Source organism: Peromyscus maniculatus, chromosome 5, assembly GCF_049852395.1.
Source record: "Peromyscus maniculatus bairdii isolate BWxNUB_F1_BW_parent chromosome 5, HU_Pman_BW_mat_3.1, whole genome shotgun sequence".
NCBI lineage: Eukaryota > Metazoa > Chordata > Mammalia > Rodentia > Cricetidae > Peromyscus > Peromyscus maniculatus.
The window spans coordinates 87827308-87842731 of NC_134856.1; the positions used below are offsets into that span (position 1 = coordinate 87827308).

Below are 15424 nucleotides of genomic sequence, written 5' to 3' on the forward strand. Positions count from 1 at the left end.
CCACATTCCTAGTCCCATAACTTTATGTTCTGATGATTCTATTTCTATACCTTATAAAGGTGCCAAGAGTCCCCTGGAGTTAGAGATTGGTGGGAATTCAGATAACCCCTGACCTGACAGGAGAAGAAACTGAGGCTCAATCTGGATTCCACATCTAAGAGCAGGGGAAAAAATTCAGAGTAGAACCAGGATAAAATCCTGCTTGGATGGTCCAATGTGTTGTATACATGCCTCTGTGACTAGCTAAGACAATGTGCCCCCTCCAGAAGCCAATAACCCTATTGCAATATGCCTGGAGAAATGAAAGTTAGCTGAAGCACAACTTTAAAACAACTATTTGTGAATATGTTCAAGAACCTTATAGAGAATGTGAATAAATGTATTAATGAAGATTGAAAACACAAACAGTTAAGTGAAATAATGGAAACATTTCAAGACACGAAAGTGGGAATAGACTAACTAAAGAAAACCCAAACTGAAATAAAACTGGAAATGAAAAACTTAGGATATCAAACAAAAAACCTCAAAGAAAAGCCTCACCAATGGACTACAGGGCATGGAAAAAAGAACTGCAGTCCTTGAAGACAAGGTAGAAGAAATGGATAGTTCAGGCAAAGAAAATGTTAAATCTAAAAAATATCCAGGCACAAAGCATCAGTGATATCTGAAATACCACGAGAAGACCACACCTATGAAAAACAGGGGTAGAGGAAGGAAAAGAAACCCAGGTCAAACCACAGAAAAAACGTGACAAAAACCCCACACCATAACAATACAATAACAAGAATTAATAAATATGACTCATTGACAACTTCCAATATTAATGGTCTCAATTCCCCAATAAAAAGACACATTAATGGATTGGATTAGAAAACAGGATCCATCTTTCAGCTGCAACCAAGGCAGATGTTAACTCGGGGTATAAGGATGGAAAAAGGTATTCCAAGCAAGTGGACCCAAGAAGCAAGCAAGGGTAACCATTTTAATATCTGACAAAATAGACTTCAAACTAAAACTAATCAGAAGAGATAGTGAAGGACACTGCATATTTATTAAAGGAAAAATCCACTAAGAAGATATTGCAATTCTGAACATTTATGCACCAAACATAGGGGAACCAAGTTTATAAAAGAAATACTACTACAGCTAAAATCACAGACTGGCTTTCACCCAGTGATGGTAGGAGGCTTCAGCACCCCACTCTCACCAATAGACAGTCATCCCCACAAAAACTAAACAGAGAGATGCTGGAGCTAAATAACATCATATGTCAAATGAACCAGCAGACACTACAGATCATGCCACCCAAACATGAAAGAGTATACGTTCTTTTCAGCAGCTCATGGAACTTTCTCCAAAATTGACCACATACTAGGACACAAAGTAAGTCTCAACAGATATAAGAAAACTAAAAGCAAGCAAACCAACCAACCAACCAACCCCCAAACCCTGCATCGCGTCTGACCTCCATGGATTAAAACTGGTTATCAACAACAACAGAAGCAGATAAAGTATACAAACTCATAGAAACTGAACAACTTACTACTAAATAAAACAATCAATCAATAAAGACAAAAATCCAATAGGAAATTAAAATGTTTTAGAAATGAATGAGAATGAATATATAACCTACGGAACACAATGAAGGCCATTCTAAGAGGCAAGTTCATGGTATGAAGTGCCTGACAGCATGAAAACCCTGGGAAGAGTAGATGGCAAAAAGTAAACAAGCTCAGGGCTGAAATCAATGAAATAGAAATAAATACAAAGAATCAATGAAACGGAGAGCTGGTTCTTTGAGAAAACCAACAAGATTAACAAACCCTTAGTCAAATTCACTAAAATAAAGATGGTGAGCAAAGGCACAAATTAATAAAATTAAAGATGAAAAGGGGACATTACTACAGACATTGAGAAAATTCAGAGAATCATAAGGACATACTCTAAATTCTGTATTTCACCAAACTGCAAAACCTAAAAGACATGGATTCATTTCTTGATATATACAACCTACAAAGTTAAGTCAGTATCTAATAGGCAGACCAATAACCCCTATTAAAAGAGAAGCAGTCAGTTTTTTTTCTCCAAACTGGGAGGAGAGAGGGAGAGAGGGGATGGTCAGGGAGAGCCCAGAGCCAGATGGATTCAGTACAGAAATCTACTTGACCTTCAAATAAGAATTAATTCTAATACTCTTCAAATTATCCTGCAAAATAGAAACAGAATAAACATTTCCTATTCTTTCTATGAAGGCACAGTTACCCTGACACCAAACCATACAAAGACCCAACCAAAAAATAGAAAATTATAGGCCAATATACTTTATGAACATAGATGCAAAAATTCTCAATAAACTATTTGGAAGCCAAATCCAAGAGTACATCAAAAACATTATCTACCATGATCAGGTTGGCTTCATTCCAGAGATGCAGAGATGATTCTACAGACAAACCAACAAATCTAATTTACCACATAAACAGACTGAAAGACAAAAACCATATAGTCATCACACTAGATACAGAAAATGCCTTTGTCAAAATCTGACATCTGGAAGTCCTAGAGAGACTAGGGATACAAGGGAGATTCCGCAACGTAACAAAGGATATTGATGGCAAACCCACAGCTAACATCAACTTAAAAGAAAAGAGTCTCAAGGCATTTCCATTAAGATCAGCAAGGAGATAAGGATGCCCCCACTCTCTCCACACCTATTTAATACAGTACTTGAAGTCTTAGCTAGAGAAAAGCAAAAAACAAAAAAACAAAACAACCTGTAGGAGATCAAGGGGGAAACAAACAGGAAAGGAAGAAGTTAAAGTATCCCTATTTATAGATGATATGATTTTACACATAAAAGACCCTAAAGACTCCACTAGGGAACCCCTAAAGCCAACAAACACTTTCATCAAAGTAACAAGACACAAAATTAACACACAAAAATTAGTAGCCTTCCTACACACAAATCACAAACAGATCGAGAAAGAAATTAGGGAAATAGTACCTTTCACAAAAACCTCAAAAATATTTTGGAATAACTAACTAAACAAGTGAAAGATTTGTATTAAAAAAGTTTAAGACAATGAAGAAATAAATTGAAGAAGACACCAGAAAATGGATCTTCCAGGTTCATGGATTAGTAGGATTAATATTGTGAAAATGGCTATCTGACCAAAGGCAATGTACAGATTCAGTGCAATCCTCAACAAAATTTCACACAATTCTTCACAGAAATTGAAAAAACAATCTTCAACTTTTTATGGAAACTCAAAAAGCCAAAATAGCTAAAGCAATCCTGAGTAATAAAATAGCTGCTGGAGGTATCACCGTTCCTGGTTTCAAGTTTTACTAAAGAGCTATAGCAATAAAAACAAAATGATATTGTCATAAAAACAGACCTATTGATAAAAGGAATTGAGTTGAAGACCCAGACATAAGTCCACACCACTATGGTCACCTGCTTTTTGACAAAGAAGCCAAGAAATACAGCCTATAGAAAAGTCAGCATCTTCAGCAAATGGTGCTGGTCAAATTGGATGGCTGCATAGAAAAATGCAAATAGATCCATATCTGCAACATTTCACAAAACTCAACTCCAAACAGACCAAGGGTCTCAACCTAAGACCAGATACTCTGGATCTGGTAGAAGAGAAACTGGAGACTAGTCTTGAACTCATTGGCACAGAAGACTTTCTGAATAGGATGCTGTCAGCACAGGCACTGGAAACAATTAAAAAAGGCACATCTCTAAGCTGAAAAGCTTCTGTATGCAAAGGACACCTGAGGTAAAGTGGCATCCTACAGAATGGAAGAAAAAGGTCTTCATTAATAATACATCGGACAGAGGATTAGGATCTGAAGTATATAAAGAGCTAAAAACCAAAGTTAAAACCAAAACCACCACCACCAACAAAGAGCTGAACATAAGAAAGCAAATATCCCAATTAAAATTGGGGTGTAGAGCTCAGCAAAGAGTTCTCAAAAGATGAAACATGAGTGGCTGAGAAACACTTAAAGAAATGCTCAACATCCTTAGTCATCAGGCAAATGCAAATCAAAACTGCCTTGGGATTTCCACTTACACCAATCAGAATGGCCAAGGTTAAAAAAAAAAAAAGCAATTACAACACATGCTGATGAAGACACAAGGAACGGGGAACACTTACTCATTGTTGGTAGGAGTGCAAACTTGTAAGGCCACTGTGAAAATCAGCATGGTGGTTCTCAGGAAGCTGGGACTAGATCTACCTCAAGATTCAGCTGTACTAACCTTGGGTATACACCCACAAGACTCTTCATCTTGCTACAGATATACATGCTCGTCCAAGAGATACATGTTCATTGCTGCTCTATTCATAACAGCCAGAAATTGGAAACAGCCTAGATTTCCATCAACTGATGAATGGATAATGAAAATAGGGTACAATTACACAATGGATTATTATTCAGCTGTTAAAAAATTTTGGAATTATGAAATTTGTAGGTAAATGGATGGAGCTAGAAAAAAATTATCCCGAGTGAGGTAACACAGACCCCAAAGGACAAATATTGTATGTTCTCTCTCTCTTTTTTTCCCAGAGACAGGGTTTCTCTGTGTAGCTTTTGTGCCTGTCCTGGATCTTACTCTGTAGACCAGGCTGGCCTCGAATTCACAGAGATCCGCCTGGCTCTGCCTCCCAAGTGCTGGGATTAAATACATGCGCCACTGCTGCCCAACCCTCTCTTTCTGTTTTTTGAGACACGGTTTCTCTGCGTAGCCCTGGCTGTCCTGGAACTAGCTTTGTAGAACAGGCTGGCCTCAAACTCACAGATATCTCCCTGCATAGTCTCCAGAGGACTGGGATTAAAGGTGTGGGTCCTGCTAGCATTTTCCCTCTTAATTGGTCTTTTGCTTGTTTGCTTAATTTTCATTTTTGGTGTTCTTTCATGTCTCTTGTTTTTTGTTTGTTTGAGAGAGAGAAAGAGAGAGAAAGAGAGCAGGAGAGCAAGAGAGAGAGAGAGAGAGAGAGAGAGAGAGAGAGAGAGAGAGAGAGAGAGAGAGAGAGAGAATATAACTTGGGTGGGTAGGGAGGATCTGGAAGGAATGTCAGAAAGGAAAAAACATTATTAAAATATATTTCACAAAAAACTTTTACCAAGTCTCTGTGAGATTAACAAATAGCCACTCAATATTTCATGTACCACTGCTAATAATAACAATGCTATCATATTCACTTCTATAACCATGGAAATTACTCTTCAGGTTTGAATTCAAGGACTCACTTGCCCAAAATTTGCAAAGTTAGTTTTGAATGCAGCCAAAAGTCTCCACTCAATTGGACAATTTAATGATTTTTTTTTGGGGGGGGAGGGTATTTGTGTTTTGAGGGAGTTGATTTGTCTTTTTAGCCTAAAGTCCATAGTTACAATTTTTCTTCCTTTAGTCTCACAACGAACACAGTATTCCATCTCCACACAATCTGTGAACTGCTTCACAGAACAGAGCTGTCATCATTTCATTTCACACTCATCCAATGGTAACACAAAGGGCTGTAATTGATGTGGTTGAGAGACCAACATCCAAGCAATAAAAATGAGTTCCGTATGATGGTCTCAGCAATGCAAACGGAGCCAGGGTCTGGGCTTAATGGGAGTGGAGAAATCGATCCCAGATGACTGTAGTGTTCACAGAGACAGTCTCTGGCTTTCCAGCTGAAACCATTTCTGATGGCAGCTCGTCTCCAACATGTGTTGTACAGACCCGGGTTATTTACGGGATGCCCCGGAGCAGCCAGGCTCCAGGTGTAACAGCAGGGCCTGCATGCGTGAAGGCTGAGGTCATGTAGTTATTCATTTCAAGCTGTAAAGACATTTGGTTTAAAGAGCCCACGAGACTCCACAGGGATTGGTTTTCAGAGAAGAAAAACAGCCCTGAGTTCTTTTCCTGTCCAGGCGGCAGTGGGCCCTTCCTGACATCACCAGCCCCCTCTTAACTCTTCGGGGCTGGTAAAGTTCCTAAGTCTTGTCACTTTCTCTTGGTGATTTTTTACTTTTGGAGGAAGATAGTGTAAGCACAATGATTTACAATGGGGCTGGGGCTGTAGCTCAGCTGGTAGAGTGCTTGCCTAGCATGCACAATGTTCTGTGTTCCATCCTCAGCACTGCATGAGCTTGAGTGTGCTGCTGGGTGCCTATAATCCGGGAGGCAGGAGGATCAGAAGTTCAGGGTCATCCTTGGTCACAAGTTTGAGGCCAGCCTGGGCTACGTAAAAGACTACCTCCAGCCAGGCATGGTGGTGTACACCTTTAGTCCCAGAACTCGGGATGCAGAGCTAGGTGGATCTCTGTGTTTGAGGCTAGTTTGGTCTACTTAGTGAGTTCCAGAACAGTCAGGGATGCATAGAGAGACCCTGTCTCACCCTTTTCACCCTCTTTCCCCCAAGGAAGGTCAATTCCCCAAAATAAAGTGATTTAATGTTAACTCAATGACAACTCCAGGCATGTATCCAAATCAGAAGGTACAAAGATCACTAAGAAGTCATGTGGGGACTCCGGAACAAACATGTGGGTCTCTGAAAGAGGCCTTCAGCTCAGGCTGACTCTGCAGACTTATCCCCATCTGTAAAGGGAAGGATGTCATGGTGGAGAAAGGTGCATACTCGTTTTTTAAGTCCCTCTCTAGCTCTGTTAAAGCCTGTGAACACATCTGCTGACATGTTATACGATTATCTCTAATCTGTGGACTCTCAGGAACAACTGTTTCTCATGGCAAGGACCAGTCCTGGGCACATGGGCTATTATATAATTTACTGCCTGTGGGGATAGATTGCTGTGAAAGTGATTCGAGTTCTAAGAAATGGTTCACACATGCATCCGTGTACCATTATCCAATGTGCATCACAGCCGAACAGCACTGGAAGGCAAAAGGGTAAAATGGTAATGTTTGGGTCCACCAGTGTCTGGAGATGGAGCTCAATGATAGAATGCTTGCTCAGCATGCATAAGGCCTTGGGTTTATTTCCCAGCACTGGAAACAACAAAAGAAAACAGAAGAAAAAACCCCAAACAATAACAACAGAAATTCTTAGAAGTTCTGTTAAGGTAGATGATTATGTTGGGGGCTGAGAAACAAATAGGTATGGGTCCTAGCTTCCTTTGTACAAAGACATCTGGGTTAACAACACATCCAAGAGGTAATGTGAGTCAAACGGTCATGATTCCTATAAGGGAACTCTTTCCAGTGTGTCATTCTCATTGAGCCAGCATTGAACATGCATAGCAAATGCAGAATCTAATATAGATATGCCTCAAACCAGTGCTACCATTCTACAAACTACAATTTAATAATAGAAAGCTTAGACATTGCAGAAAAAGTGGAAGAATGACATGTCGCTGGGTGAGAAGACACATTAGTTATGTTTTCTTCTTTTTGCTTATTTGTACTTTCAAAATTTCCTACCATGAATATTAAGTAATTATTTAGACTAGAAAAATATGTTGATCACATTTAACAACTAGATTATGAATATTAGAACGGGAAGGGGGGGTTTCTCACAGGGGCTTTTTGTGACCTCCCAGGTCAGATATCGCCAGCAAGACCCAGGAAACAATCTGATGGGCCGGCAATGGTGATGGTAGATTCTATTTTCCTTCTTTTCGCTGTGATCTGGACAATTTAACAAAACATTCCTCCACAAACAAGATGATTCTTAGTTTCTGGTACTGATATCAGGGCTCCACATGGAATTCCATTACTCTGTGCTTTAGAACATTCGGACTTGGCCCCAGCCCCTCCTCTCCTTCGTCAGAAAGTCATGTGAAGTTGGTGCTATTATCCCTTTAAATCCTCTTCCTCCCCTCCTCCCTTTCTTCCCTCTCTCCCTTCCCCTTCTTCCTCCCTCCACTCCCTCCTCGTCCTCGTCCTCTTCCTTCTTCAATTAGACATTTTCTTGCTGTGCAGCCCATCCTGGCCTGGAACTTCCTATGTAACCCAAGCTGGACTCAAATTTACAATCCTCCTGCCTCAGTCTCCTGACTGCTGGGATTACAAGCATGCACCACTGCACCTGGATAAAAAAAATATTTCTCTTATCTTTATTTTTCCTATCATTGAAAATAGACTTTTCCCTCATATATCCCGATTACAGTTTCCCCTCCCTCTACAAGCCCCCCCCCCCAAAGTTCCTCCTCACCTCACTTCCCATCTGGATCTATTCCATTTCTGTCTCTCATTAGAAAACAAACAGGCATCTAAGGGATAATAATAAAATAAAAGAGAACAAAAACTAACACATCTGAAAAGGACAAAACAAACCAATAGAAGGAAAAGAGCCCCATAAAAGGCACAAGAAACAGATACAGATGCAGAGACCCACTTGTCTGCACACTCAGGGATCCTATAAAAACATTAAACTGGAATCCATAATATATACTCAAAGGATCTGTAAGGAAAAAAAGAGAGGAAAAAAGCATAAGTAAAATAAAATAAAAATAAAAATAAATTAGCCAAACTTTAAAAAACAGTCCTGATACATAGAACCTCCAAACATGCCATTGGTTTCTTTTTTTTTTTTGCCCAAATTTCTATTTCTATTTCTAATACCCTTATCCTATGCTTTGTGTCCACTTAGCTCTGAGAGATAGATACACAATTCAGTTGTGTTTGAACCACACAGACGGCAACATGCTTAAGTGCCGGGAATCTCTAAGGATCCCAAAGTGAATGGAGGAACAGCTTGCCAAATGTGATGCATAAAGGGGAGATTTTTTGAACACCAGGGTTATATTTCTTGAGCAGGCAAATATGAAGAGGAAAGGCAAGAAATCATGGCTGCCACGGGTCACCTGGTCATGGGCCACCTGTTTGCATTTGCTCCTGGGTGGCTGAGGAAGAGTTGCTGCAGAGGTGGCTCCCAGAAGTGGTACTGATGCGCCTTGCTGCCTCCTCCACACAGACTAGGTTCCTTCATCCTTAGTGATGCCAGGAGAGAAGACAGGAAAAAAATTCATAAAGGATGGGCAGTGAACATACGGCTCAAGATCCTGTGAACACCCTATTAAGTTTCCCTCACATAAGCTCCCAGTGGGGTGACACTGGGGTTGGGTGGAGGGCTGAATCCTTGGACTCAGTGAAGTTTGAGTCTTTCCCACATTTTCAGGACCTTTGTCATTGTGTGTGTGTGTATGTGTGTGTGTGTGTGTGTGTGTGTGTGTGTGTGTGTGCATGCATGCGCGCATGCACGTGCGCATGTACAGGAGCACAGAGGACACACATGGGTTGGGGGTTGATTTGGGGGCTGGAGCTAGCCTGTCCTTAGCTGCTGGCCCCAGTGGGGCTCATTCATCTTGTACAGCTGTCAGTAGTGGGGGGTGGGGGCCGGGGGTGGGCAACAGGTGAAAGCAGGCCCAGCTCATTTTTCCCAGGAAGGCTTTAGCTATTCCATTCCACTGTCTGATGGCAGAGCAGACCTCCAGCTTCGATGGAATCACTGTGGGAGGCCAGCTCTCAGAGTAAGTGGTCTGGGAAAGCCATCTTCCTGCACCCAGCCCTTGATGATTGCCTGAGCCTGTGCCTGGAAAGCCGACTAGATCCCTGGAAGGTTCCTTGATAAACCAGGACAGGTTTTACAGTCTGCCTGGAAGTTTAGTCTGGAGTCCAGATAGCTGCAGGGTCAGAAGAGTGCATTTCCTCTTCAGGCATGAGCCCCCTTGTCATCCAGTGGGACAACTTCGAGCCCTGAGTGTTTCAAGTCCTGCTGTGTATCAACCACACCTTCCAAATCTTCTAGCTAGCTCTAGATAGTTGTGACCATGTCATCTACCTCCGCAATCCCTTCTGATGCTCAAGACTGATGTCTCATGAATATTAAGATTTGAAAAATAGTTGTAAATTTAGTTGTATTTAACTTTCACAGGGTAGCATCAAGCCTAGATTCTGAGATTCTGAAGACAAGGGTCCCCAACATGTGTGTGAGATTTATCTAAAGTGATACAGAAAGAGAAAGGCTTGAACACTGGGGACTATCCACCATGTGCAGGCACATAGACAGGAAGACATAAACAGGGTGGGGAGATAAACTGAGCACGCCCCTCCCCCGCTTTGTGTGTGTTTCTGTGTGTGTGCACCTGTATGCACGTGGAGGTGATTGGTTAATGTTGGATGTCTTCTATTGCTCTCCACCTTATTTTATGAGTCAGGGTCTCTCTCTGGTCTGAAGATTGTCAATTCATCTAGACTGGCTGGCCAGCCAGCCAAAGGGACTGCCTTTCTCTTCCTCCCCAGTGCTGGGGTTCCAGGTACATGGTCCCATGCCTGGCTTTTTAGGGGTGCCTGAGACTAAACTCAGGCACTCATGCTTGTACTGCAAGCATCTCACCAACTGAGCCATCTCCCCAGCTCTGGATAGATACTCCTTTAAAGCCCCAGTGAGGAGTCTAGTCCTCCACCATGGTTAGCGCTTGAATCATCAAATTGAAGAATGTCCTAAATGTTCCTCCCGACATTCTAAAGGACATGTTCTGGCTCTCTGTGACACAGAAGACTGTCACATGTCTCTCATCCCCGGGTGCCTACAAACTCTCCTCTCTTTGTTACTTTTGGGGAAAGAGAAGAATGGGGGGTAGGTATGAGGGTAAAAAGACACAAAACAGCAGCTAGGCAGTGTGGCACAATCTGGGACTGGCACACATTTTGGAGAAGGGGTACAGTTATAGAGGTACTATGACTTCAGATCTTGAGAAAGTAGGAAATTTTGCCATTTAAGTACGCTATCAGTTTAAGTAAAAAAAAAATGTCACTCCTATCCAAAGGCCTAGGATTGGCTGTAATAGAGAGCAGGCTTTGCCTTTGTGTGGGGATCCAGGATATAGCCAGGGCTCTCCAAAGGCAGGACACTGGGGAGTCCCACGCAGATGAACACCCAGGGACAAGATCCCGCCCCTGGGGAGTGAAGGTTTTTGTTCCCATTTCCTGGGGTTATTTTCTGTGGGGATGGCAGTACTCCAGCTCTGTCCTAGGTAGAGAAGGTGAGTAGACAGGACAATGTGCCCCAACCTCTACTTTGTCGGTGCCTCAGTTCCTGGCATCAGCTTCACTCTTCATGGAACCCCTTAAGAAGAGGCCGCTTCATCAGGCTGTTCATGACATGAACTGGGTCATTAGGCAGGTTTGGTGACCAGATTTTCTAGTACAGAGCTCTGGAGTTGACTTTTTCTCATTTGGTCTTTCCACTGTGGTCTACCTTACACTATATCTACACCAACCTTTGGAAAATTCCACTTCATCTGTCTTTAGCCCCATTCCCAAGCCTCAGACTGTACTCACAATCTGCACTACCTCATAGTATATGACTTGAGTCCTTGCCAGAACTTTTCAATGAATTGTGTGGTCTTCCTTACTTCTCATGGTCCCTCTGGGTCTACCCTCACATTTCTGCTCCCACTCTAATACACGACAAAGTGAGTTCCCTCAGCGCATGCTCCAGGTCTTGCATGAAGCCTTCTCGGAACAGCCTTGGCAGCTGGGATGTTCTTCCTGGAATCCTTGTAGTTGCTGCGCCTGTAGCAAAGCTCATTGCTTCTGGTTTATTCCACTTTATGCCTCTGAAGCTTTTACTTGTATACAGATGTTCCTTGACTTATGACAGGCTGATGCACCAATAAACTCACTGCAAATTGAAAATTTCATTAAGCTGAAATTGCATTGTGTGTGTGTGTGTGTGGTATGTGCAAGGCAGTGTGTGGGTTCATGTGCCTGTGTGTGTCCATGTAGAAACCAGAACAAGATGTTGGCCATCTTCCTTTACCATGCTCAACATTGTTGCCTTGAAACAAGGTTTCTCTCAGAACCAGAAGCTCCTCCTTTCAGCCAGACTGGGCGGGCTGTCCAGTGAGCTCCTAGGGTCTATCTATCCGTCTTTACCTCCTCCCCTGAATGCTGGAGTTAGAGGCCTGCACAGCCATGCCCAGCTTTCATGTAGGTGATGGAGATTTGAACTCAGGCTCTCATGCTTGCAACTCAAGAACTCTTACTGACTAAGCCATCTCTAGCCCCTTTAAATTACATTTAAAAATTGATTTGCATGTGTGTTTGTGCTTGTGTGGGTGTGGGTGCACACTTGTGTGTGGTGTATGTAGAGGCCAGAAGTCAACATCAGATGTTCAACATCAGTGTTCCTCGGGAGATGTCCAAGTTTCTATTTTTAACTTATTTAATTTTTTTAAAACGATTTTTAAAAATTAACATGCAAGGTATTAGATATCATTATGACATTTCTGAGCAAAGTGTGTTTTAATGAATTCTCCTTCCCCTCATTGTCCTCTGCTTGCTTCCCCCGACTTCTCCTTGTGGACACCCCTACCCCACCCCACTAGTTTCCTTGCGTTTCACATCTCATCTGTCTTTTTTGCCTACCCCTCATCCTTTTTTATCACTTATTTTTGCCCTCTTTTGATTTTCTTTCTAGTTTTAGGTTTTACTCAGTCACAGTGTATGCATGAATACTTTGCAGGCTAGGAGCCGCGTATGAGGGGGATATGATGCTTTTGACTCTCTGAGGTTGCACTGTCTCATTTATTATACTTTCCAGATCGTCCGCTGCCCTGCACATTTCATAATTTTGGTTTTCTTTAGAGATGAGTAAAATTCCCTTGTGTAGCTGCAGCACATTTTCATTACCCACTCATCTGCTGATGGGCTAATATGACAGCTCCATGTCCTGGTGTCACAACTAGAGAAGAGAGGATATGGGTGTGCAGGTATCTGTGTGGTCTGCTATGGAGTCCTGTGGGTAAATGGCCAAGAGTGGCATAGCTAGGTCACAGGTAACTCTATTTTTAACTTTTTAAATTCAAAATGCGCTGCAATTGCATTTGAAATATCTAATCCATTGACCACCACAGTTTAGAACATAGTACAGTATAGAATGTGAGTTACATACCACTTGATTGTGGGATTGACTGCGGGCTGCGGCTTGCTGGAGACTGTCATACCGCACTGAGCCAGCTTAGGAAATGATTAAAATTCAAAAAACAGAAGCATAGTTTCCATTGAACATGACCTCTACATCATCATAAAACTGTAAAACCACGAGCTGAATAAAAATGACTATCACTCAGTACTGATTCTTAACCATCCTAGTTTGTAAGCTGTGTATAATTTCAAACTCCATGTCAAGTTTGTATAACAAAATATAGGAACTGAAATAGTTTCTAATTTATCTAAGTGCTCATATATTTTAGAGAGGTTCTTTGTAGGGTTCTATACGCTATACTTTTGTTTCAATTGTTGACCATAAAATTGGTAATATTTTTATTATTATTTTAAATAATAATATTAATATTATTATTTTGCTATTAATAAAGCCTTGTCTTGGCCCTAGAGAGATGACTCAGTGGTTAAGAGCACATGCTGCTCTTGCAGCGGATCTGAGTTCTGTTCCCAGCATTCACATCTGGAAGCTTACAATTTCCAGTAACTCCAGCTTCAGGGGATCTAGTGCTCTCTTTTGGCATTGGTGGGCACTTACACAAATGTACACACACACAAACACACACACACACACACACACACACACAAACATACACCCACACACAAAGAGAGAAACACATGAATAAAAATTTAAAAACTATAAAAAACTTAAAGAGAATCTTTTTAGTTAGACTTGATCATTATTAATATTATTTTACAAAGAAAGGATCCACATACTTTTATTTAAAAAAAAGAATAAAGAATTATAAGTCAGCTACCACCGGCTAGTGACCATCTGTCTTCTATCCAACAAGACCATCCATTTTGGTTAGTGATGATGTCACACACGTGAAGCTTCAGGCATGCACATAGTAGTTTCTCAACAGATGTAAGCTGAGTCTGGATCACTTCTACAAATAGCAGCTCTAGGGTTGGGACACAAGCCACTGAAACCTTGATGGGTATTTCCTATTTGCATACAGGATGTTCTGAGGGCACAGTGACAACAGGAAGGCATTTGAATTTAGTGATGAAAGAGGGCTCAAGAGGGTAACCTCCTATCTCAGGGTGTGGACTTGTGCCCAATGAGTTGGGGACAAACAGGAGTCTTGGACATTGACTCACCTGGAGCTACAGATAGGATCTCAGGGCACGGGGTCTGGGCAGTAGGAACTACTGCAGATGATAGATTGGAGAAGACAGAACCTTTGAACCTGGCTTTGCAAAGAACACTAGGGCGAGGAAACTTGGAAAATCCCCAGCAGCGCTGGGTAGTTGGCACTGCCACAGTATTTAGCTGATGGGAAGATACCACCCACCTGCACTATGGACGTGAGTGGATCGATCCTTCTAGACAACTAGTGCCTGGTTCCTCCTGCTTCCCTCAGACACACCTTAGTCCCACCTGGGTGGTAAAAACTGTCCGCCTGGACAGTCGGATCAGCTGCTTCCAACAAGTCACTCCTCAGCTACCTCTCTCCCTAGCCAACCCTCAAGTTGCTGGCATGTCCCCAGGCTTCTTAGAGCCAAGAAAGCTCCCAAATAGAGGCTTTCTGCTCTGGCTAAAAGCCTCCCATAAAATTCCACCCCTTCAGCCATTTGCTTGTCTGTGCTGTTTCCCCATCTTGTATTCTTACCTCTAGTTAAATCAGTTTTGTCCCGAGCCTACTGTCTTCATCAGCTCCCTGCACCAAGAGCCTCTGATGGTCACCAAGAAAGCATGTGGGAATCTTTGTGGCTGCCCAATAAACTGGCTTCAAAATAGCTTTGCTTAACTCCCCTGGGGACGCTCAGTCTCCTTGTCTCCTGTTCCCCCAATACGTTGCTGCACTGACTGACCCAGCTGTGCCTGGGAAGAGACTGTCACTCAGTGACTTGAAGTTCATGCTTATTTTTAGGCAGTCCCTCATCTTGGGTAGCTACCTTCCTCAGTGCCCCAGTTCACCTCCTAGACTGCAGGAGATGTCTGTCCTCTGGAATTCTTTCCTTCCTTCCTCCCTACCCCTTTTCATCTGGATTTTTGAGATAGGGTCTCTCTATATACCCTAGGCTAGCTTTAATTAGTAGTCCTCTTGCCTCAGCTTCCTAAATGCTGGTATTACAGATGTGTGCCACTATTCCTAGAGGCCCACCCTCCCACCTCTCCTTCTCCCTCTCAACAGCCTCCCACCCCTTTCCTGCCTTCTAGAGCAGGGATCAAACCCAGGACCTTGTGCATGTTGAGCAAATGCTTGCCATGGAGCTCGAAATGCCAAGAGGTTCTCATCCCCAGAGTTGTGCAAATTTCTCTTTAGTTCCTGGTAATTGCCCTTATTTTCCCTCACCTTGCATGGGTGACTGCAGTTGACAGTAACACGTTAAGTGGGAAGTACATGTTAAAGAGAAAAGTACTTACTGAAGTGAGAAAGAGTGGATGCTGTACGGTCAATCACTTCTCTGGTTCTCAGTTTTTCTATCTGTATAATGGGCATAGGAAGCCTC

At 42.3% G+C, this 15424-nt stretch overlaps 1 long non-coding RNA gene across 1 annotated transcript; it reads right to left on the reverse strand.

Moving 5' to 3' along the window:
- Positions 1-8167: 8167 nt before the first annotated feature.
- LOC121829775 (uncharacterized) lies at positions 8168-14980 on the reverse strand. Its single transcript, XR_013051076.1, has 3 exons — positions 14581-14980; positions 8821-8946; positions 8168-8417 (listed from the first exon to the last, which is right to left on the reverse strand). It is a non-coding gene; the product is annotated as an uncharacterized LOC121829775 (long non-coding RNA).
- Between the last annotated feature and the right edge of the window lie 444 nt (positions 14981-15424).